The sequence below is a fragment of the Somniosus microcephalus genome, chromosome 8 (genome assembly GCF_052327205.1).
Source record: "Somniosus microcephalus isolate GS21.2 chromosome 8, FLI_Smic_1.0, whole genome shotgun sequence".
Lineage (NCBI taxonomy): Eukaryota > Metazoa > Chordata > Chondrichthyes > Squaliformes > Somniosidae > Somniosus > Somniosus microcephalus.
Genome location: NC_140994.1, coordinates 269190362 through 269213881, shown reverse-complemented (window position 1 = coordinate 269213881; position 23520 = coordinate 269190362).

The following is a 23520-nucleotide window of genomic DNA, read 5'->3' as shown; positions in this document are numbered from 1 at the left end:
CAGTAGTGAGGGAGAGCTGCATTGTCGGAGGGGCAGTACTGAGGGAGTGCTGTACTGTCGGAGGGGCATTACTGAGGGAGTGCTGCACTGTCGGAGGGGCAGTACTGAGGGAGGGCTGCACTGCCAGAGGGGCAGTACTGAGGGAGTGCTGCACTGTCGGAGGGTCAGTACTGAGGGAGAGCTGCACTGTCGGAGGGGCAGTACTGAGGGAGTGCTGCACTGTCGGTGGGGCAGTACTGAGGCAGCGACGCACTGTCGGAAGGGCAGTACTGAGGCAGCGCTGCACTGTCGGAGGGCCAGTACTGAGGGAGTGCTGCACTGTCGGAGGGCCAGCACTGAGGGAGCACCACACTGTCGGAGGGGCAGTACTGATGGAGCACCGCACTGTCAGAGGGGCAGCACTGCGGGAGTGCTGCACTGTCAGAGGGGCAGTACTGAGGAAGCGCCGCACTGTCGGAGGGTCAGTACTGAGGGAGAGCTGCAGTGTCGAAAGTGCAGTACTGAGGCAGCACTGCACTGTCGGAGGGGCAGTACTGAGGGAGCGCTGCACTGTCGGAGGGGCAGTACTGAGGGAGCGCTGTGCTGTCGGAGGTGCAGTAATGAGGCAGCACTGCACTGTTGGAGGGGCAGTACTGAGGGAGCGCTGCACTGTCGGAGGGGCAGTACTGAGGGAGCGCTGCACTGTCGGAGCGGCAGTACTGAGGGTGTGCTGCACTGTCGGAGGGGCAGTACTGAGGGAGCGCTGCACTGTCCGAGCGGCAGTACTGAGGGAGTGCTGCAATGTCGGAGGGGCAGTATTGAGGGAGCGCTGCACTGTCGGAGCGGCAGTACTGAGGGAGCACTGCACTGTCGGAGGGGCAGTACTGAGGGAGCGCTGCACTGTCGGAGGGGCAGTACTGAGGGAGTGCTGCACTGTCGGAGGGGCAGTACTGAGGGAGCGCTGCACTGTCGGAGCGGCAGTACTGAGGGAGCGCTGCACTGTCGGAGGTGCAGTACTGAGGCAGCACTGCGCTGTCGGAGAGCAGTACTGAGGGAGCGCTGCACTGTCGGAGGGGCAGTACTGAGGGAGCGCTGCACTGTCGGAGGGGCAGTACTGAAGGAGCACCGCACTGTCGGAGGGTCAGTACTGAGGGAGCGCTGCACTGTCAGAGGGGCAGTACTGAGGGAGCGCTGTACTGTCGGAGGGGCAGTACTGAGGGAGTGCCGCAATGTCGGAGGGTCAGTACTTAGGGACAGCTGCACTGTCGGAGGGGCAGTACTGAGGCAGCACTGCACTGTCGGAGGGGCAGTAGTGAGGGAGCGCTGCACTGTCGGAGGGGCAGTACTGAGGGAGCGCTGCACTGTCGGAGGGGCAGTACTGAGGGAGTGCGGCACTGTCGGAGGGGCAGTACTGAGGGAGCGCCGCACTGTCGGAGGGGCAGTACTGAGGGAGCGCCGCACTGTCGGAGGTGCAGTACTGAGGGAGCGCTGCACTGTCGGAGGGGCAGTACTGAGGGAGCGCTGCACTGTCAGAGGGGCAGTACTGAGGGAGCGCTGCACTGTCAGAGGGGCAGTACTGAGGGAGTGCGGCACTGTCGGAGGGGCAGTACTGAGGGTGCACCGCACTGTTGGAGGGGCAGTACTGATGGAGCACCGCACTGTCAGAGGGGCAGCACTGCGGGAGTGCTGCACTGTCAGAGGGGCAGTACTGAGGAAGCGCCGCACTGTCGGAGGGTCAGTACTGAGGGAGAGCTGCAGTGTCGAAAGTGCAGTACTGAGGCAGCACTGCACTGTCGGACGGGCAGTACTGAGGGAGCGCTGCACTGTCGGAGGGGCAGTACTGAGGGAGCGCTGTGCTGTCGGAGGTGCAGTAATGAGGCAGCACTGCACTGTTGGAGGGGCAGTACTGAGGGAGCGCTGCACTGTCGGAGGGGCAGTACTGAGGGAGCGCTGCACTGTCGGAGCGGCAGTACTGAGGGAGTGCTGCACTGTCGGAGGGGCAGTACTGAGGGAGCGCTGCACTGTCCGAGCGGCAGTACTGAGGGAGTGCTGCAATGTCGGAGGGGCAGTATTGAGGGAGCGCTGCACTGTTGGAGCGGCAGTACTGAGGGAGCACTGCACTGTCGGAGGTGCAGTACTGAGGCAGCACTGCACTGTCGGAGGGGCAGTACTGAGGGAGCGCTGCACTGTCGGAGGGGCAGTACTGAGGGAGTGCTGCACTGTCGGAGGGGCAGTACTGAGGGAGCGCTGCACTGTCGGAGCGGCAGTACTGAGGGAGCACTGCACTGTCGAAGGTGCAGTACTGAGGCAGCACTGCGCTGTCGGAGGGGCAGTACTGAGGGAGCGCTGCACTGTCGGAGGGGCAGTACTGAGGGAGCGCTGCACTGTCGGAGGGGCAGTACTGAGGGAGCGCCGCACTGTCGGAGGGTCAGTACTGAGGGAGCGCTGCACTGTCGGAGGGTCAGTACTGAGGGAGTGCTGCACTGTCGGAGGGGCAGTACTGAGGGAGTGCCGCAATGTCGGTGGGTCAGTACTTAGGGACAGCTGCACTGTCGGAGGGGCAGTACTGAGGCAGCACTGCTCTGTCGGAGGGGCAGTACTGAGGGAGCGCTGCACTGTCAGAGGGGCAGTAGTGAGGGAGCGCTGCACTGTCGGAGGGGCAGTACTGAGGGAGCGCTGCACTGTGGGAGGGGCAGTACTGAGGGAGTGCGGCACTGTCGGAGGGGCAGTACTGAGGGAGCGCCGCACTGTCGGAGGGGCAGTACTGAGGGAGCGCCGCACTGTCGGAGGGGCAGTACTGAGGGAGCGCTGCACTGTCGGAGGGGCAGTACTGAGGGAGCGCTGCACTGTCGGAGGGGCAGTACTGAGGGAGCGCTGCACTGTCGGAGGGGCAGTACTGAGGGAGAGCAGCACTGTTGGAGGGGCAGTACTGAGGGAGCACCGCACTGTTGGAGGGGCAGCACTGAGGGGGAGCCGCACTGTCGGAGGGGCAGTACTGATAGAGCACTGCACTGTCGGAGGGGCAGTACTGAGGGAGCGCCGCACTGTCGGAGGGGCAGTACTGAGGGAGCAATGCACTGTCGGAGGGGAAGTACTGAGGGAGCACTGCACTGTCGGAGGGGCAGTACTGAGGGAGTGCTGCACTGTCAGAGGGGCAGTACTGAGGGAGCGCTGCACTGTCGGAGGGGCAGTACTGAGGGAGCGCTGCACTGTTGGAGGTGCAGTACTGAGGCAGCACTGCACTGTCGGAGGGGCAGTACTGAGGGAGCGCTGCACTGCCGGAGGGGCAGTACTGAGGGAGTGCTGCACTGTCGGAGGGGCAGTACTGAGGGAGAGCTGCACTGTCGGAGCGGCAGTACTGAGGGAGCGCTGCACTGTCGGAGGGGCAGTACTGAGGGAGCGCCGCACTGTCGGAGGGTCAGTGCTTAGGGAGAGCTGCACTGTCGGAGGGGCAGTACTGAGGCAGCACTGCACTGTCGGAGGGGCAGTACTGAGGGAGCGCTGCACAGTCGGAGGGGCAGCACTGAGGGAGCGCTGCACTGTCGGAGGGGCAGTACTGAGGGAGCGCCGCACTGTCGGAGGGTCAGTACTGAGGGAGCGCTGCACTGTCGGAGGGGCAATACTGAGGGAGCGCTGCACTGTAGGAGGGGCAGTACTGAGGGAGTGCGGCACTGTCGGATGTACAGTACTGAGGGAGCGCCGCACTGTCGGAGGGGCAGTACTGAGGGAGCGCCGCACTGTCGGAGGTGCAGTAATGAGGGAGCGCTGCACTGTCGGAGGGGCAGTACTGAGGGAGCGCTGCACTGTCAGAGGGGCAGTACTGAGGGAGCGCTGCACTGTCGGAGGGGCAGTACTGAGGGAGTGCGGCACTGTCGGAGGGGCAGTACTGAGGGAGCGCTGCACTGTCGGAGGGGCAGTACTGAGGGTGCGCTGCACTTTTGGAGGGGCAGTACTGAGGGAGCGCCGCTCTGTCGGAGGGTCAGTACTGAGGGAGCGCTGCACTGTTGGAGGGGCAGTACTGAGGGAGTACTGCACTTTCGGAGGGGCAGTACTGAGGCAGCACTGCACTGTCGGGGGGCAGTACTGAGGGAGCGCTGCACTGTCGGAGGGGCAGTACTGAGGGAGCGCTGCACTGTCGGAGGGGCAGCACTGAGGGGGTGCCGCACTGTCGGAGGGTCAGTACTGAGGGAGAGCTGCACTGTCGAAAGTGCAGTACTGAGGCAGCACTGCGCTGTTGGAGGGGCAGTACTGAGGGAGCGCTGCACTGTCGGAGGGGCAGTACTGAGGGAGCGCAGCGCTGTCGGAGGTGCAGTACTGAGGCAGCACTGCACTGTTGGAGGGGCAGTACTGAGGGAGTGCTGCACTGTCGGAGGGGCAGTACTGAGGGAGCGCTGCACTGTTGGAGGGTCAGTAGTGAGGGAGAGCTGCATTGTCGGAGGGGCAGTACTGAGGGAGTGCTGTACTGTCGGAGGGGCATTACTGAGGGAGTGCTGCACTGTCGGAGGGGCAGTACTGAGGGAGGGCTGCACTGCCAGAGGGGCAGTACTGAGGGAGTGCTGCACTGTCGGAGGGTCAGTACTGAGGGAGAGCTGCACTGTCGGAGGGGCAGTACTGAGGGAGTGCTGCACTGTCGGAGGGGCAGTACTGAGGCAGCGACGCACTGTCGGAAGGGCAGTACTGAGGCAGCGCTGCACTGTCGGAGGGCCAGTACTGAGGGAGTGCTGCACTGTCGGAGGGCCAGCACTGAGGGAGCACCACACTGTCGGAGGGGCAGTACTGATGGAGCACCGCACTGTCAGAGGGGCAGCACTGCGGGAGTGCTGCACTGTCAGAGGGGCAGTACTGAGGAAGCGCCGCACTGTCGGAGGGTCAGTACTGAGGGAGAGCTGCAGTGTCGAAAGTGCAGTACTGAGGCAGCACTGCACTGTCGGAGGGGCAGTACTGAGGGAGCGCTGCACTGTCGGAGGGGCAGTACTGAGGGAGCGCTGTGCTGTCAGAGGTGCAGTAATGAGGCAGCACTGCACTGTTGGAGGGGCAGTACTGAGGGAGCGCTGCACTGTCGGAGGGGCAGTACTGAGGGAGCGCTGCACTGTCGGAGCGGCAGTACTGAGGGAGCGCTGCACTGTCGGAGGGGCAGTACTGAGGGAGCGCTGCACTGTCCGAGCGGCAGTACTGAGGGAGTGCTGCAATGTCGGAGGGGCAGTATTGAGGGAGCGCTGCACTGTCGGAGCGGCAGTACTGAGGCAGCACTGCACTGTCGGAGGGGCAGTACTGAGGGAGCGCTGCACTGTCGGAGGGGCAGTACTGAGGGAGTGCTGCACTGTCGGAGGGGCAGTACTGAGGGAGCGCTGCACTGTCGGAGCGGCAGTACTGAGGGAGCGCTGCACTGTCGGAGGTGCAGTACTGAGGCAGCACTGCGCTGTCGGAGGGGCAGTACTGAGGGAGCGCTGCACTGTCGGAGGGGCTGTACTGAGGGAGCGCTGCACTGTCGGAGGGGCAGTACTGAAAGAGCACCGCACTGTCGGAGGGTCAGTACTGAGGGAGCGCTGCACTGTCGGAGGGGCAGTACTGAGGGAGCGCTGTACTGTCGGAGGGGCAGTACTGAGGGAGTGCCGCAATGTCGGAGGGTCAGTACTTAGGGACAGCTGCACTGTCGGAGGGGCAGTACTGAGGCAGCACTGCACTGTCGGAGGGGCAGTACTGAGGGAGCGCTGCACTGTCGGAGGGGCAGTAGTGAGGGAGCGCTGCACTGTCGGAGGGGCAGTACTGAGGGAGCGCTGCACTGTCGGAGGGGCAGTACTGAGGGAGTGCGGCACTGTCGGAGAGGCAGTACTGAGGGAGCGCCGCACTGTCGGAGGGGCAGTACTGAGGGAGCGCCGCACTGTCGGAGGTGCAGTACTGAGGGAGCGCTGCACTGTCGGAGGGGCAGTACTGAGGGAGCGCTGCACTGTCAGAGGGGCAGTACTGAGGGAGCGCTGCACTGTCAGAGGGGCAGTACTGAGGGAGTGCGGCACTGTCGGAGGGGCAGTACTGAGGGAGCACCGCACTGTTGGAGGGGCAGTACTGATGGAGCACCGCACTGTCAGAGGGGCAGCACTGCGGGAGTGCTGCACTGTCAGAGGGGCAGTACTGAGGAAGCGCCGCACTGTCGGAGGGTCAGTACTGAGGGAGAGCTGCAGTGTCAAAAGTGCAGTACTGAGGCAGCACTGCACTGTCGGACGGGCAGTACTGAGGGAGCGCTGCACTGTCGGAGGGGCAGTACTGAGGGAGCGCTGTGCTGTCGGAGGTGCAGTAATGAGGCAGCACTGCACTGTTGGAGGGGCAGTACTGAGGGAGCGCTGCACTGTCGGAGGGGCAGTACTGAGGGAGCGCTGCACTGTCGGAGCGGCAGTACTGAGGGAGTGCTGCACTGTCGGAGGGGCAGTACTGAGGGAGCGCTGCACTGTCCGAGCGGCAGTACTGAGGGAGTGCTGCAATGTCGGAGGGGCAGTATTGAGGGAGCGCTGCACTGTCGGAGCGGCAGTACTGAGGGAGCAGTGCACTGTCGGAGGTGCAGTACTGAGGCAGCACTGCACTGTCGGAGGGGCAGTACTGAGGGAGCGCTGCACTGTCGGAGGGGCAGTACTGAGGGAGTGCTGCACTGTCGGAGGGGCAGTACTGAGGGAGCGCTGCACTGTCGGAGCGGCAGTACTGAGGGAGCACTGCACTGTCGGAGGTGCAGTACTGAGGCAGCACTGCGCTGTCGGAGGGGCAGTACTGAGGGAGCGCCGCACTGTCGGAGGGTCAGTACTGAGGGAGCGCTGCACTGTCGGAGGGTCAGTACTGAGGGAGTGCTGCACTGTCGGAGGGGCAGTACTGAGGGAGTGCCGCAATGTCGGAGGGTCAGTACTTAGGGACAGCTGCACTGTCGGAGGGGCAGTACTGAGGCAGCACTGCTCTGTCGGAGGGGCAGTACTGAGGGAGCGCTGCACTGTCGGAGGGGCAGTAGTGAGGGAGCGCTGCACTGTCGGAGGGGCAGTACTGAGGGAGCGCTGCACTGTGGGAGGGGCAGTACTGAGGGAGTGCGGCACTGTCGGAGGGGCAGTACTGAGGGAGCGCCGCACTGTCGGAGGGGCAGTACTGAGGGAGCGCCGCACTGTCGGAGGGGCAGTACTGAGGGAGCGCTGCACTGTCGGAGGGGCAGTACTGAGGGAGCGCTGCACTGTCGGAGGGGCAGTACTGAGGGAGCGCTGCACTGTCGGAGGGGCAGTACTGAGGGAGTGCAGCACTGTTGGAGGGGCAGTACTGAGGGAGCACCGCACTGTTGGAGGGGCAGCACTGAGGGGGAGCCGCACTGTCGGAGGCGCAGTACTGATAGAGCACTGCACTGTCGGAGGGGCAGTACTGAGGGAGCGCCGCACTGTCGGAGGGGCAGTACTGAGGGAGCGCTGCACTGTCGGAGGGGCAGTACTGAGGGAGCGCTGCACTGTCGGTGGGGCAGGACTGAGGGAGCGCTGCACTGTCGGAGGGGCAGTACTGAGGGAGTGCTGCACTGTCGGAGGGGCAGTACTGAGGGAGCGCTGCACTGTCGGAGGGGCATTACTGAGGGAGCGCTGCACTGTCGGAGGTGCAGTACTGAGGCAGCAATGCACTGTCGGAGGGGAAGTACTGAGGGAGCACTGCACTGTCGGAGGGGCAGTACTGAGGGAGTGCTGCACTGTCAGAGGGGCAGTACTGAGGGAGCGCTGCACTGTCGGAGGGGCAGTACTGAGGGAGCGCTGCACTGTTGGAGGTGCAGTACTGAGGCAGCACTGCACTGTCGGAGGGGCAGTACTGAGGGAGCGCTGCACTGCCGGAGGGGCAGTACTGAGGGAGTGCTGCACTGTCGGAGGGGCAGTACTGAGGGAGAGCTGCACTGTCGGAGCGGCAGTACTGAGGGAGCGCTGCACTGTCGGAGGGGCAGTACTGAGGGAGCGCCGCACTGTCGGAGGGTCAGTACTTAGGGAGAGCTGCACTGTCGGAGGGGCAGTACTGAGGCAGCACTGCACTGTCGGAGGGGCAGTACTGAGGGAGCGCTGCACAGTCGGAGGGGCAGCACTGAGGGAGCGCTGCACTGTCGGAGGGGCAGTACTGAGGGAGCGCCGCACTGTCGGAGGGTCAGAACTGAGGGAGCGCTGCACTGTCGGAGGGGCAGTACTGAGGGAGCGCTGCACTGTAGGAGGGGCAGTACTGAGGGAGTGCGGCACTGTCGGATGTACAGTACTGAGGGAGCGCCGCACTGTCGGAGGGGCAGTACTGAGGGAGCGCCGCACTGTCGGAGGTGCAGTACTGAGGGAGCGCTGCACTGTCGGAGGGGCAGTTCTGAGGGAGCGCTGCACTGTCAGAGGGGCAGTACTGAGGGAGCGCTGCACTGTCGGAGGGGCAGTACTGAGGGAGTGTGGCACTGTCGGAGGGGCAGTACTGAGGGAGCGCTGCACTGTCGGAGGGGCAGTACTGAGGGTGCGCTGCACTTTTGGAGGGGCAGTACTGAGGGAGCGCCGCACTGTCGGAGGGTCAGTACTGAGGGAGCGCTGCACTGTCGGAGGGGCAGTACTGAGGGAGTACTGCACTTTCGGAGGGGCAGTACTGAGGCAGCACTGCACTGTCGGGGGGCAGTACTGAGGGAGCGCTGCACTGTCGGAGGGGCAGTACTGAGGGAGCGCTGCACTGTCGGAGGGGCAGCACTGAGGGAGCGCCGCGCTGTCGGAGGGTCAGTACTGAGGGAGAGCTGCACTGTCGAAAGTGCAGTACTGAGGCAGCACTGCACTGTTGGAGGGGCAGTACTGAGGGAGCGCTGCACTGTCGGAGGGGCAGTACTGAGGGAGCGCTGCGCTGTCGGAGGTGCAGTACTGAGGCAGCACTGCACTGTTGGAGGGGCAGTACTGAGGGAGCGCTGCACTGTCGGAGGGGCAGTACTGAGGGAGCGCTGCACTGTTGGAGGGTCAGTAGTGAGGGAGAGCTGCATTGTCGGAGGGGCAGTACTGAGGGAGTGCTGTACTGTCGGAGGGGCATTACTGAGGGAGTGCTGCACTGTCGGAGGGGCAGTACTGAGGGAGGGCTGCACTGCCAGAGGGGCAGTACTGAGGGAGTGCTGCACTGTCGGAGGGTCAGTACTGAGGGAGAGCTGCACTGTCGGAGGGGCAGTACTGAGGGAGTGCTGCACTGTCGGAGGGGCAGTACTGAGGCAGCGACGCACTGTCGGAAGGGCAGTACTGAGGCAGCGCTGCACTGTCGGAGGGCCAGTACTGAGGGAGTGCTGCACTGTCGGAGGGCCAGCACTGAGGGAGCACAACACTGTCGGAGGGGCAGTACTGATGGAGCACCGCACTGTCAGAGGGGCAGCACTGCGGGAGTGCTGCACTGTCAGAGGGGCAGTACTGAGGAAGCGCCGCACTGTCGGAGGGTCAGTACTGAGGGAGAGCTGCAGTGTCGAAAGTGCAGTACTGAGGCAGCACTGCACTGTCGGAGGGGCAGTACTGAGGGAGCGCTGCACTGTCGGAGGGGCAGTACTGAGGGAGCGCTGTGCTGTCGGAGGTGCAGTAATGAGGCAGCACTGCACTGTTGGAGGGGCAGTACTGAGGGAGCGCTGCACTGTCGGAGGGGCAGTACTGAGGGAGCGCTGCACTGTCGGAGCGGCAGTACTGAGGGAGTGCTGCACTGTCGGAGGGGCAGTACTGAGGGAGCGCTGCACTGTCCGAGCGGCAGCACTGAGGGAGTGCTGCAATGTCGGAGGGGCAGTATTGAGGGAGCGCTGCACTGTCGGAGCGGCAGTACTGAGGGAGCACTGCACTGTCGGAGGTGCAGTACTGAGGCAGCACTGCACTGTCGGAGGGGCAGTACTGAGGGAGCGCTGCACTGTCGGAGGGGCAGTACTGAGGGAGTGCTGCACTGTCGGAGGGGCAGTACTGAGGGAGCGCTGCACTGTCGGAGCGGCAGTACTGAGGGAGCGCTGCACTGTCGGAGGTGCAGTACTGAGGCAGCACTGCGCTGTCGGAGGGGCAGTACTGAGGGAGCGCTGCACTGTCGGAGGGGCAGTACTGAGGGAGCGCTGCACTGTCGGAGGGGCAGTACTGAAGGAGCACCGCACTGTCGGAGGGTCAGTACTGAGGGAGCGCTGCACTGTCGGAGGGGCAGTACTGAGGGAGCGCTGTACTGTCGGAGGGGCAGTACTGAGGGAGTGCCGCAATGTCGGAGGGTCAGTACTTAGGGACAGCTGCACTGTCGGAGGGGCAGTACTGAGGCAGCACTGCACTGTCGGAGGGGCAGTACTGAGGGAGCGCTGCACTGTCGGAGGGGCAGTAGTGAGGGAGCGCTGCACTGTCGGAGGGGCAGTACTGAGGGAGCGCTGCACTGTCGGAGGGGCAGTACTGAGGGAGTGCGGCACTGTCGGAGGGGCAGTACTGAGGGAGCGCCGCACTGTCGGAGGGGCAGTACTGAGGGAGCGCCGCACTGTCGGAGGTGCAGTACTGAGGGAGCGTTGCACTGTCGGAGGGGCAGTACTGAGGGAGCGCTGCACTGTCAGAGGGGCAGTACTGAGGGAGCGCTGCACTGTCAGAGGGGCAGTACTGAGGGAGTGCGGCACTGTCGGAGGGGCAGTACTGAGGGAGCACCGCACTGTTGGAGGGGCAGTACTGATGGAGCACCGCACTGTCAGAGGGGCAGCACTGCGGGAGTGCTGCACTGTCAGAGGGGCAGTACTGAGGAAGCGCCGCACTGTCGGAGGGTCAGTACTGAGGGAGAGCTGCAGTGTCGAAAGTGCAGTACTGAGGCAGCACTGCACTGTCGGACGGGCAGTACTGAGGGAGCGCTGCACTGTCGGAGGGGCAGTACTGAGGGAGCGCTGTGCTGTCGGAGGTGCAGTAATGAGGCAGCACTGCACTGTTGGAGGGGCAGTACTGAGGGAGCGCTGCACTGTCGGAGGGGCAGTACTGAGGGAGCGCTGCACTGTCGGAGCGGCAGTACTGAGGGAGTGCTGCACTGTCGGAGGGGCAGTACTGAGGGAGCGCTGCACTGTCCGAGTGGCAGTACTGAGGGAGTGCTGCAATGTCGGAGGGGCAGTATTGAGGGAGCGCTGCACTGTCGGAGCGGCAGTACTGAGGGAGCACTGCACTGTCGGAGGTGCAGTACTGAGGCAGCACTGCACTGTCGGAGGGGCAGTACTGAGGGAGCGCTGCACTGTCGGAGGGGCAGTACTGAGGGAGTGCTGCACTGTCGGAGGGGCAGTACTGAGGGAGCGCTGCACTGTCGGAGCGGCAGTACTGAGGGAGCACTGCACTGTCGGAGGTGCAGTACTGAGGCAGCACTGCGCTGTCGGAGGGGCAGTACTGAGGGAGCGCTGCACTGTCGGAGGGGCAGTACTGAGGGAGCGCTGCACTGTCGGAGGGGCAGTACTGAGGGAGCGCCGCACTGTCGGAGGGTCAGTACTGAGGGAGCGCTGCACTGTCGGAGGGTCAGTACTGAGGGAGTGCTGCACTGTCGGAGGGGCAGTACTGAGGGAGTGCCGCAATGTCGGAGGGTCCGTACTTAGGGACAGCTGCACTGTCGGAGGGGCAGTACTGAGGCAGCACTGCTCTGTCGGAGGGGCAGTACTGAGGGAGCGCTGCACTGTCGGAGGGGCAGTAGTGAGGGAGCGCTGCACTGTCGGAGGGGCAGTACTGAGGGAGCGCTGCACTGTGGGAGGGGCAGTACTGAGGGAGTGCGGCACTGTCGGAGGGGCAGTACTGAGGGAGCGCCGCACAGTCGGAGGGGCAGTACTGAGGGAGCGCCGCACTGTCGGAGGGGCAGTACTGAGGGAGCGCTGCACTGTCGGAGGGGCAGTACTGAGGGAGCGCTGCACTGTCGGAGGGGCAGTACTGAGGGAGCGCTGCACTGTCGGAGGGGCAGTACTGAGGGAGTGCAGCACTGTTGGAGGGGCAGTACTGAGGGAGCACCGCACTGTTGGAGGGGCAGCACTGAGGGGGAGCCGCACTGTCGGAGGGGCAGTACTGATAGAGCACTGCACTGTCGGAGGGGCAGTACTGAGGGAGCGCCGCACTGTCGGAGGGGCAGTACTGAGGGAGTGCTGCACTGTCGGAGGGGCAGTACTGAGGGAGCGCTGCACTGTCGGTGGGGCAGGACTGAGGGAGCGCTGCACTGTCGGAGGGGCAGTACTGAGGGAGTGCTGCACTGTCGGAGGGGCAGTACAGAGGGAGCGCTGCACTGTCGGAGGGGCAGTACTGAGGCAGCAATGCACTGTCGGAGGGGGAGTACTGAGGGAGCACTGCACTGTCGGAGGGGCAGTACTGAGGGAGTGCTGCACTGTCAGAGGGGCAGTACTGAGGGAGCGCTGCACTGTCGGAGGGGCAGTACTGAGGGAGCGCTGCACTGTTGGAGGTGCAGTACTGAGGCAGCACTGCACTGTCGGAGGGGCAGTACTGAGGGAGCGCTGCACTGCCGGAGGGGCAGTACTGAGGGAGTGCTGCACTGTCGGAGGGGCAGTACTGAGGGAGAGCTGCACTGTCGGAGCGGCAGTACTGAGGGAGCGCTGCACTGTCGGAGGGGCAGTACTGAGGGAGCGCCGCACTGTCGGAGAGTCAGTACTTAGGGAGAGCTGCACTGTCGGAGGGGCAGTACTGAGGCAGCACTGCACTGTCGGAGGGGCAGTACTGAGGGAGCGCTGCACAGTCGGAGGGGCAGCACTAAGGGAGCGCTGCACTGTCGGAGGGGCAGTACTGAGGGAGCGCCGCACTGTCGGAGGGTCAGTACTGAGGGAGCGCTGCACTGTCGGAGGGGCAGTACTGAGGGAGCGCTGCACTGTCAGAGGGGCAGTACTGAGGGAGCGCTGCACTGTCGGAGGGGCAGTACTGAGGGAGTGCGGCACTGTCGGAGGGGCAGTACTGAGGGAGCGCTGCACTGTCGGAGGGGCAGTACTGAGGGAGTACTGCACTTTCGGAGGGGCAGTACTGAGGCAGCACTGCACTGTCGGGGGGCAGTACTGAGGGAGCGCTGCACTGTCGGAGGGGCAGTACTGAGGGAGCGCTGCACTGTCGGAGGGGCAGTACTGAGGGAGCGCCGCACTGTCGCAGGGTCAGTACTGAGGGAGAGCTGCACTGTCGAAAGTGCAGTACTGAGGCAGCACTGCGCTGTTGGAGGGGCAGTACTGAGGGAGCGCTGCACTGTCGGAGGGGCAGTACTGAGGGAGCGCTGCGCTGTCGGAGGTGCAGTACTGAGGCAGCACTGCACTGTTGGAGGGGCAGTACTGAGGGAGCGCTGCACTGTCGGAGGGGCAGTACTGAGGGAGCGCTGCACTGTTGGAGGGTCAGTAGTGAGGGAGAGCTGCATTGTCGGAGGGGCAGTACTGAGGGAGTGCTGTACTGTCGGAGGGGCATTACTGAGGGAGTGCTGCACTGTCGGAGGGGCAGTACTGAGGGAGGGCTGCACTGCCTGAGGGGCAGTACTGAGGGAGTGCTGCACTGTCGGAGGGTCAGTACTGAGGGAGAGCTGCACTGTCGGAGGGGCAGTACTGAGGGAGTGCTGCACTGTCGGAGGGGCAGTACTGAGGCAGCGACGCACTGTCGGAAGGGCAGTACTGAGGCAGCGCTGCACTGTCGGAGGGCCAGTACTGAGGGAGTGCTGCACTGTCGGAGGGCCAGCACTGAGGGAGCACCACACTGTCGGAGGGGCAGTACTGATGGAGCCCCGCACTGTCAGAGGGGCAGCACTGCGGGAGTGCTGCACTGTCAGAGGGGCAGTACTGAGGAAGCGCCGCACTGTCGGAGGGTCAGTACTGAGGGAGAGCTGCAGTGTCGAAAGTGCAGTACTGAGGCAGCACTGCACTGTCGGAGGGGCAGTACTGAGGGAGCGCTGCACTGTCGGAGGGGCAGTACTGAGGGAGCGCTGTGCTGTCGGAGGTGCAGTAATGAGGCAGCACTGCACTGTTGGAGGGGCAGTACTGAGGGAGCGCTACACTGTCGGAGGGGCAGTACTGAGGGAGCGCTGCACTGTCGGAGCGGCAGTACTGAGGGAGTGCTGCACTGTCGGAGGGGCAGTACTGAGGGAGCGCTGCACTGTCCGAGCGGCAGTACTGAGGGAGTGCTGCAATGTCGGAGGGGCAGTATTGAGGGAGCGCTGCACTGTCGGAGCGGCAGTACTGAGGGAGCACTGCACTGTCGGAGGTGCAGTACTGAGGCAGCACTGCACTGTCGGAGGGGCAGTACTGAGGGAGCGCTGCACTGTCGGAGGGGCAGTACTGAGGGAGTGCTGCACTGTCGGAGGGGCAGTACTGAGGGAGCGCTGCACTGTCGGAGCGGCAGTACTGAGGGAGCGCTGCACTGTCGGAGGTGCAGTACTGAGGCAGCACTGCGCTGTCGGAGGGGCAGTACTGAGGGAGCGCTGCACTGTCGGAGGGGCAGTACTGAGGGAGCGCTGCACTGTCGGAGGGGCAGTACTGAAGGAGCACCGCACTGTCGGAGGGTCAGTACTGAGGGAGCGCTGCACTGTCGGAGGGGCAGTACTGAGGGAGCGCTGTACTGTCGGAGGGGCAGTACTGAGGGAGTGCCGCAATGTCGGAGGGTCAGTACTTAGGGACAGCTGCACTGTCGGAGGGGCAGTACTGAGGCAGCACTGCACTGTCGGAGGGGCAGTACTGAGGGAGCGCTGCACTGTCGGAGGGGCAGTAGTGAGGGAGCGCTGCACTGTCGGAGGGGCAGTACTGAGGGAGCGCTGCACTGTCGGAGGGGCAGTACTGAGGGAGTGCGGCACTGTCGGAGGGGCAGTACTGAGGGAGCGCCGCACTGTCGGAGGGGCAGTACTGAGGGAGCGCCGCACTGTCGGAGGTGCAGTACTGAGGGAGCGCTGCACTTTCGTAGGGGCAGTACTGAGGGAGCGCTGCACTGTCAGAGGGGCAGTACTGAGGGAGCGCTGCACTGTCAGAGGGGCAGTACTGAGGGAGTGCGGCACTGTCGGAGGGGCAGTACTGAGGGAGCACCGCACTGTTGGAGGGGCAGTACTGATGGAGCACCGCACTGTCAGAGGGGCAGCACTGCGGGAGTGCTGCACTGTCAGAGGGGCAGTACTGAGGAAGCGCCGCACTGTCGGAGGGTCAGTACTGAGGGAGAGCTGCAGTGTCGAAAGTGCAGTACTGAGGCAGCACTGCACTGTCGGACGGGCAGTACTGAGGGAGCGCTGCACTGTCGGAGGGCCAGTACTGAGGGAGCGCTGTGCTGTCGGAGGTGCAGTAATGAGGCAGCACTGCACTGTTGGAGGGGCAGTACTGAGGGAGCGCTGCACTGTCGGAGGGGCAGTACTGAGGGAGCGCTGCACTGTCGGAGCGGCAGTACTGAGGGAGTGCTGCACTGTCGGAGGGGCAGCACTGAGGGAGCGCTGCACTGTCGGAGGGGCAGTACTGAGGGAGCGCCGCACTGTCGGAGGGTCAGTACTGAGGGAGCGCTGCACTGTCGGAGGGGCAGTACTGAGGGAGCGCTGCACTGTCAGAGGGGCAGTACTGAGGGAGCGCTGCACTGTCGGAGGGGCAGTACTGAGGGAGTGCGGCACTGTCGGAGGGGCAGTACTGAGGGAGCGCTGCACTGTCGGAGGGGCAGTACTGAGGGTGCGCTGCACTTTTGGAGGGGCAGTACTGAGGGAGCGCCGCACTGTCGGAGGGTCAGTACTGAGGGAGCGCTGCACTGTCGGAGGGGCAGTACTGAGCGAGTACTGCACTTTCGGAGGGGCAGTACTGAGGCAGCACTGCACTGTCGGGGGGCAGTACTGAGGGAGCGCTGCACTGTCGGAGGGGCAGTACTGAGGGAGCGCTGCACTGTCGGAGGGCAGTACTGAGGGAGCGCCGCACTGTCGCAGGGTCAGTACTGAGGGAGAGCTGCACTGTCGAAAGTGCAGTACTGAGGCAGCACTGCGCTGTTGGAGGGGCAGTACTGAGGGAGCGCTGCACTGTCGGAGGGGCAGTACTGAGGGAGCGCTGCGCTGTCGGATGTGCAGTACTGAGGCAGCACTGCACTGTTGGAGGGGCAGTACTGAGGGAGCGCTGCACTGTCGGAGGGGCAGTACTGAGGGAGCGCTGCACTGTTGGAGGGTCAGTAGTGAGGGAGAGCTGCATTGTCGGAGGGGCAGTACTGAGGGAGTGCTGTACTGTCGGAGGGGCATTACTGAGGGAGTGCTGCACTGTCGGAGGGGCAGTACTGAGGGAGGGCTGCACTGCCAGAGGGGCAGTACTGAGGGAGTGCTGCACTGTCGGAGGGTCAGTACTGAGGGAGAGCTGCACTGTCGGAGGGGCAGTACTGAGGGAGTGCTGCACTGTCGGAGGGGCAGTACTGAGGCAGCGACGCACTGTCGGAAGGGCAGTACTGAGGCAGCGCTGCACTGTCGGAGGGCCAGTACTGAGGGAGTGCTGCACTGTCGGAGGGCCAGCACTGAGGGAGCACCACACTGTCGGAGGGGCAGTACTGATGGAGCCCCGCACTGTCAGAGGGGCAGCACTGCGGGAGTGCTGCACTGTCAGAGGGGCAGTACTGAGGAAGCGCCGCACTGTCGGAGGGTCAGTACTGAGGGAGAGCTGCAGTGTCGAAAGTGCAGTACTGAGGCAGCACTGCACTGTCGGAGGGGCAGTACTGAGGGAGCGCTGCACTGTCGGAGGGGCAGTACTGAGGGAGCGCTGTGCTGTCGGAGGTGCAGTAATGAGGCAGCACTGCACTGTTGGAGGGGCAGTACTGAGGGAGCGCTACACTGTCGGAGGGGCAGTACTGAGGGAGCGCTGCACTGTCGGAGCGGCAGTACTGAGGGAGTGCTGCACTGTCGGAGGGGCAGTACTGAGGGAGCGCTGCACTGTCCGAGCGGCAGTACTGAGGGAGTGCTGCAATGTCGGAGGGGCAGTATTGAGGGAGCGCTGCACTGTCGGAGCGGCAGTACTGAGGGAGCACTGCACTGTCGGAGGTGCAGTACTGAGGCAGCACTGCACTGTCGGAGGGGCAGTACTGAGGGAGCGCTGCACTGTCGGAGGGGCAGTACTGAGGGAGTGCTGCACTGTCGGAGGGGCAGTACTGAGGGAGCGCTGCACTGTCGGAGCGGCAGTACTGAGGGAGCGCTGCACTGTCGGAGGTGCAGTAATGAGGCAGCACTGCGCTGTCGGAGGGGCAGTACTGAGGGAGCGCTGCACTGTCGGAGGGGCAGTACTGAGGGAGCGCTGCACTGTCGGAGGGGCAGTACTGAAGGAGCACCGCACTGTCGGAGGGTCAGTACTGAGGGAGCGCTGCACTGTCGGAGGGGCAGTACTGAGGGAGCGCTGTACTGTCGGAGGGGCAGTACTGAGGGAGTGCCGCAATGTCGGAGGGTCAGTACTTAGGGACAGCTGCACTGTCGGAGGGGCAGTACTGAGGCAGCACTGCACTGTCGGAGGGGCAGTACTGAGGGAGCGCTGCACTGTCGGAGGGGCAGTAGTGAGGGAGCGCTGCACTGTCGGAGGGGCAGTACTGAGGGAGCGCTGCACTGTCGGAGGGGCAGTACTGAGGGAGTGCGGCACTGTCGGAGGGGCAGTACTGAGGGAGCGCCGCACTGTCGGAGGGGCAGTACTGAGGGAGCGCCGCACTGTCGGAGGTGCAGTACTGAGGGAGCGCTGCACTGTCGTAGGGGCAGTACTGAGGGAGCGCTGCACTGTCAGAGGGGCAGTACTGAGGGAGCGCTGCACTGTCAGAGGGGCAGTACTGAGGGAGTGCGGCACTGTCGGAGGGGCAGTACTGAGGGAGCACCGCACTGTTGGAGGGGCAGTACTGATGGAGCACCGCACTGTCAGAGGGGCAGCACTGCGGGAGTGCTGCACTGTCAGAGGGGCAGTACTGAGGAAGCGCCGCACTGTCGGAGGGTCAGTACTGAGGGAGAGCTGCAGTGTCGAAAGTGCAGTACTGAGGCAGCACTGCACTGTCGGACGGGCAGTACTGAGGGAGCGCTGCACTGTCGGAGGGCCAGTACTGAGGGAGCGCTGTGCTGTCGGAGGTGCAGTAATGAGGCAGCACTGCACTGTTGGAGGGGCAGTACTGAGGGAGCGCTGCACTGTCGGAGGGGCAGTACTGAGGGAGCGCTGCACTGTCGGAGCGGCAGTACTGAGGGAGTGCTGCACTGTCGGAGGGGCAGTACTGAGGGAGCGCTGCACTGTCCGAGCGGCAGTACTGAGGGAGTGCTGCAATGTCGGAGGGGCAGTATTGAGGGAGCGCTGCACTGTCGGAGCGGCAGTACTGAGGGAGCACTGCACTGTCGGAGGTGCAGTACTGAGGCAGCACTGCACTGTCGGAGGGGCAGTACTGAGGGAGCGCTGCACTGTCGGAGGGGCAGTACTGAGGGAGTGCTGCACTGTCGGAGGGGCAGTACTGAGGGAGCGCTGCACTGTCGGAGCGGCAGTACTGAGGGAGCACTGCACTGTCGGAGGTGCAGTACTGAGGCAGCACTGCGCTGTCGGAGGGGCAGTACTGAGGGAGAACTGCACTGTCGGAGGGGCAGTACTGAGGGAGCGCTGCACTGTCGGAGGGGCAGTACTGAGGGAGCGCCGCACTGTCGGAGGGTCATTACTGAGGGAGCGCTGCACTGTCGGAGGGTCAGTACTGAGGGAGTGCTGCACTGTCGGAGGGGCAGTACTGAGGGAGTGCCGCAATGTCGGAGGGTCAGTACTTAGGGACAGCTGCACTGTCGGAGGGGCAGTACTGAGGCAGCACTGCTCTGTCGGAGGGGCAGTACTGAGGGAGCGCTGCACTGTCGGACGGGCAGTAGTGAGGGAGCGCTGGACTGTCGGAGGGGCAGTACTGAGGGAGCGCTGCACTGTGGGAGGGGCAGTACTGAGGGAGTGCGGCACTGTCGGAGGGGCAGTACTGAGGGAGCGCCGCACTGTCGGAGGGGCAGTACTGAGGGAGCGCCGCACTGTCGGAAGGGCAGTACTGAGGGAGCGCTGCACTGTCGGAGGGGCAGTACTGAGGGAGCGCTGCACTGTCGGAGGGGCAGTACTGAGGGAGCGCTGCACTGTCGGAGGGGCAGTACTGAGGGAGTGCAGCACTGTTGGAGGGGCAGTACTGAGGGAGCACCGCACTGTTGGAGGGGCAGCACTGAGGGGGAGCCGCACTGTCGGAGGGGCAGTACTGATAGAGCACTGCACTGTCGGAGGGGCAGTACTGAGGGAGCGCCGCACTGTCGGAGGGGCAGTACTGAGGGAGCGCTGCACTGTCGGAGGGGCAGTACTGAGGGAGCGCTGCACTGTCGGTGGGGCAGGACTGAGGGAGCGCTGCACTGTCGGAGGGGCAGTACTGAGGGAGTGCTGCACTGTCGGAGGGGCAGTACTGAGGGAGCGCTGCACTGTCGGAGGGGCATTACTGAGGGAGCGCTGCACTTTCGGAGGTGCAGTACTGAGGCAGCAATGCACTGTCGGAGGGGGAGTACTGAGGGAGCACTGCACTGTCGGAGGGGCAGTACTGAGGGAGTGCTGCACTGTCAGAGGGGCAGTACTGAGGGAGCGCTGCACTGTCGGAGGGGCAGTACTGAGGGAGCGCTGCACTGTTGGAGGTGCAGTACTGAGGCAGCACTGCACTGTCGGAGGGGCAGTACTGAGGGAGCGCTGCACTGCCGGAGGGGCAGTACTGAGGGAGTGCTGCACTGTCGGAGGGGCAGTACTGAGGGAGAGCTGCACTGTCGGAGCGGCAGTACTGAGGGAGCGCTGCACTGTCGGAGGGGCAGTACTGAGGGAGCGCCGCACTGTCGGAGGGTCAGTACTTAGGGAGAGCTGCACTGTCGGAGGGGCAGTACTGAGGCAGCACTGCACTGTCGGAGGGGCAGTACTGAGGGAGCGCTGCACAGTCGGAGGGGCAGCACTGAGGGAGCGCTGCACTGTCGGAGGGGCAGTACTGAGGGAGCGCCGCACTGTCGGAGGGTCAGTACTGAGGGAGCGCTGCACTGTCGGAGGGGCAGTACTGAGGGAGCGCTGCACTGTAGGAGGGGCAGTACTGAGGGAGTGCGGCACTGTCGGATGTACAGTACTGAGGGAGCGCTGCACGGTCGGAGGGGCAGTACTGAGGAAGTGCTGCACTGTCGGAGGGTCAGTGCTGAGGGAGCGCTGCACGGTCGGAGGGGCAGTACTGAGGGAGCGCTGCACTGTCGGAGGTGCAGTACTGAGGCAGCACTGCACTGTCGGAGGGGCAGTACTGAGGGAGCGCTGCACTGTCGGAGGGACAGTACTGAGGGAGCGCTGCACTGTCGGAGGGGCAGGACTGAGGGAGCGCCGCACTGTCGGAGGGGCAGTATTGAGGGAGCGCCGCAAAGTCGGAGGGTCAGTACTTAGGGACAGCTGCACTGTCGGAGGGGCAGTACTGACGCAGCACTGCACTGTCGGAGGGGCAGTACTGAGGGAGCGCTGCACTGTCGGAGGGGCAGTACTGAGGGGGCGCTGCACTGTCGGAGGTGCAGTACTGAGGCAGCACTGCACTGTCGGAGGGGCAGTACTGAGGGAGCGCTGCACTGTCGGAGGGTCAGTACTGAGGGAGCGCTGCACTGTCGGAGGGGCAGTACTGAGGCAGCACTGCAGTGTCGGAGGGGCAGTACTGAGGGAGCGCTGCACTGTCAGAGGGGCAGTACTGAGGCAGCACTGCACTGTCAGAGGGGCAGTACTGAGGGAGCACTGCACTGTCGGAGGGGCAGTGCTGAGGCAGCACTGCACTGTCGGAGGGGCAGTACTGAGGGAGTGCTGCACTGTCGGAGAGGCAGTACTGAGGGAGCGCTGCACTGTCGGAGGGGCAGTACTGAGGGTGCGCTGCACTGTTGCAGGGGCAGTACTGAGGGAGCGCCGCACTGTCGGAGGGTCAGTACTGAGGGAGCACTGCACTGTCGGAGGGGCAGTACTGAGGGAGCACTGCACTGTCAGAGGGGCAGTACAGAGGCAGCACTGCACTGTCGGGGGGCAGTACTGAGGGAGCGCTGCACTGTCAGAGGGGCAGGACTGAGGCAGCACTGCACTGTCAGAGGGGCAGTACTGAGGGAGCGCTGCACTGTCGGAGGGGCAGTGCTGAGTCAGCACTGCACTGTCGGAGGGGCAGTACTGAGGGAGTGCTGCACTGTCGGAAGGGCAGTACTGAGGGAGCGCTGCACTGTTGGAGGGGCAGTACTGAGGGTGCGCTGCACTGTTGGAGGGGCAGTACTGAGGGAGCGCCGCACTGTCGGAGGGTCAGTACTGAGGGAGCGCTGCACTGTCGGAGGGGCAGTACTGAGGGAGCGCTGCAATGTCGGAGGGGCAGTACTGAGGGAGCGCTGCACAGTCGGAGGGGCAGTACTGAGGGAGCGCCGCACTGTCGGAGGGTCAGTACTTAGGGAGAGCTGCACTGTCGGAGGTGCAGTACTGAGGCATCACTGCACTGTCGGAGGGGCAGTACTGAGGGAGTGCTGCACTGTCGGAGGGGCAGTACTGAAGGAGCGCTGCACTGTCGGAGGTGCAGTACTGAGGCAGCACTGCACTGTCGGAGGGGCAGTACTGAGGGAGCGCTGCACTGTCGGAGGGGCAGCACTGAGGGAGCGCTGCACTGTCGGAGGGGCAGTACTGAGGGAGCACTGCACTGTCGGAGGGGCAGTACTGAGGGAGCGCTGCACTGTCGGAGGGGCAGTACTGAGGCAGCACTGCCCTGTCAGAGGGGCAGTACTGAGGAAGCGCCGCACTGTCGGAGGGTCAGTACTGAGGGAAAGCAGCACTGTCGAAAGTGCAGTACTGAGGCAGCACTGCACTGTCGGAGGGGCAGTACTGAGGGAGCGCTGCACTGTCGGAGGGGCAGTACTGAGGGAGCGCTGCGCTGTCGGAGGTGCAGTACTGAGGCAGCACTGCACTGTTGGAGGGGCAGTACTGAGGGAGCGCTGCACTGTCGGAGGGGCAGTACTGAGGGAGCGCTGCACTGTTGGAGGGTCAGTAGTGAGGGGGAGCTGCATTGTCGGAGGGGCAGTACTGAGGGAGTGCTGCACTGTCGGAGGGGCATTACTGAGGGACTGCTGCACTGTCGGAGGGGCAGTACTGAGGGAGGGCTGCACTGCCGGAGGGGCAGTACTGAGGGAGTGCTGCACTGTCGGAGTGGCAGTACTGAGTGAGTGCTGCACTGTCGGAGGGTCAGTCCTGAGGGAGAGCTGCACTGTCGGAGGGGCAGTACTGAGGGAGTGCTGCACTGTCGGAGGGGCAGCGCTGAGTGAGTGCCGCACTGTCGGAGGGGCAGTACTGAGGCAGCGACGCACTGTCGGAAGGGCAGTACTGAGGCAGCGCTGCAATGTCGGAGGGCCAGTACTGAGGGAGCACCACACTGTCGGAGGGGCAGTACTGATGGAGCACCGCATTGTCAGAGGGGCAGCACTGCGGGAGTGCTGCACTGTCAGAGGGGCAGTACTGAGGAAGCGCCGCACTGTCGGAGGGTCAGTACTGAGGGAGAGCTGCAGTGTCGAAAGTGCAGTACTGAGGCAGCACTGCACTGTCGGAGGGGCAGTACTGAGGGCGCGCTGCACTGTCGGAGGGGCAGTACTGAGGGAGCGCTGTGCTGTCGGAGGTGCAGTAATGAGGCAGCACTGCACTGTTGGAGGGGCAGTACTGAGGGAGCGCTGCACTGTCGGAGGGGCAGTACTGAGGGAGCGCTGCACTGTCGGAGCGGCAGTACTGAGGGAGTGCTGCACTGTCGGAGGGGCAGTACTGAGGGAGCGCTGCACTGTCCGAGCGGCAGTACTGAGGGAGTGCTGCAATGTCGGAGGGGCAGTATTGAGGGAGCACTGCACTGTCGGAGGTGCAGTACTGAGGCAGCACTGCACTGTCGGAGGGGCAGTACTGAGGGAGCGCTGCACTGTCGGAGGGGCAGTACTGAGGGAGTGCTGCACTGTCGGAGGGGCAGTACTGAGGGAGCGCTGCACTGATGGAGCGGCAGTACTGAGGGAGCGCTGCACTGTCGGAGGTGCAGTACTGAGGCAGCACTGCGCTGTCGGAGGGGCAGTACTGAGGGAGCGCTGCACTGTCGGAGGGGCAGTACTGAGGGAGAGCTGCACTGTCGGAGGGGCAGTACTGACGGAGCGCCGCACTGTCGGACGGTCAATACTGAGGGAGCGCTGCACTGTCGGAGGGGCTGTACTGAGGGAGCGCTGCACTGTCGGAGGGGCAGTACTGAGGGAGTGCCGCAATGTGGCAGGGTCAGTACTTAGGGACAGCTGCACTGTCGGAGGGGCAGTACTGAGGCAGCACTGCACTGTCGGAGGGGCAGTACTGAGGGAGCGCTGCACTGTCGGAGGGGCAGTAGTGAGGGAGCGCTGCACTGTCGCAGGGGCAGTACTGAGGGAGCGCTGCACTGTCGGAGGGGCAGTACTGAGAGAGTGTGGCACTGTCGGAGGGGCAGTACTGAGGGAGCGCCGCACTGTCGGAGGGGCAGTACTGAGGGAGCGCCGCACTGTCGGAGGGGCAGTACTGAGGGAGCGCTGCACTGTCGGAGGGGCAGTACTGAGGGAGCGCTGCACTGTCGGAGGGGCAGTACTGAGGCAGCGCTGCACTGTCGGAGG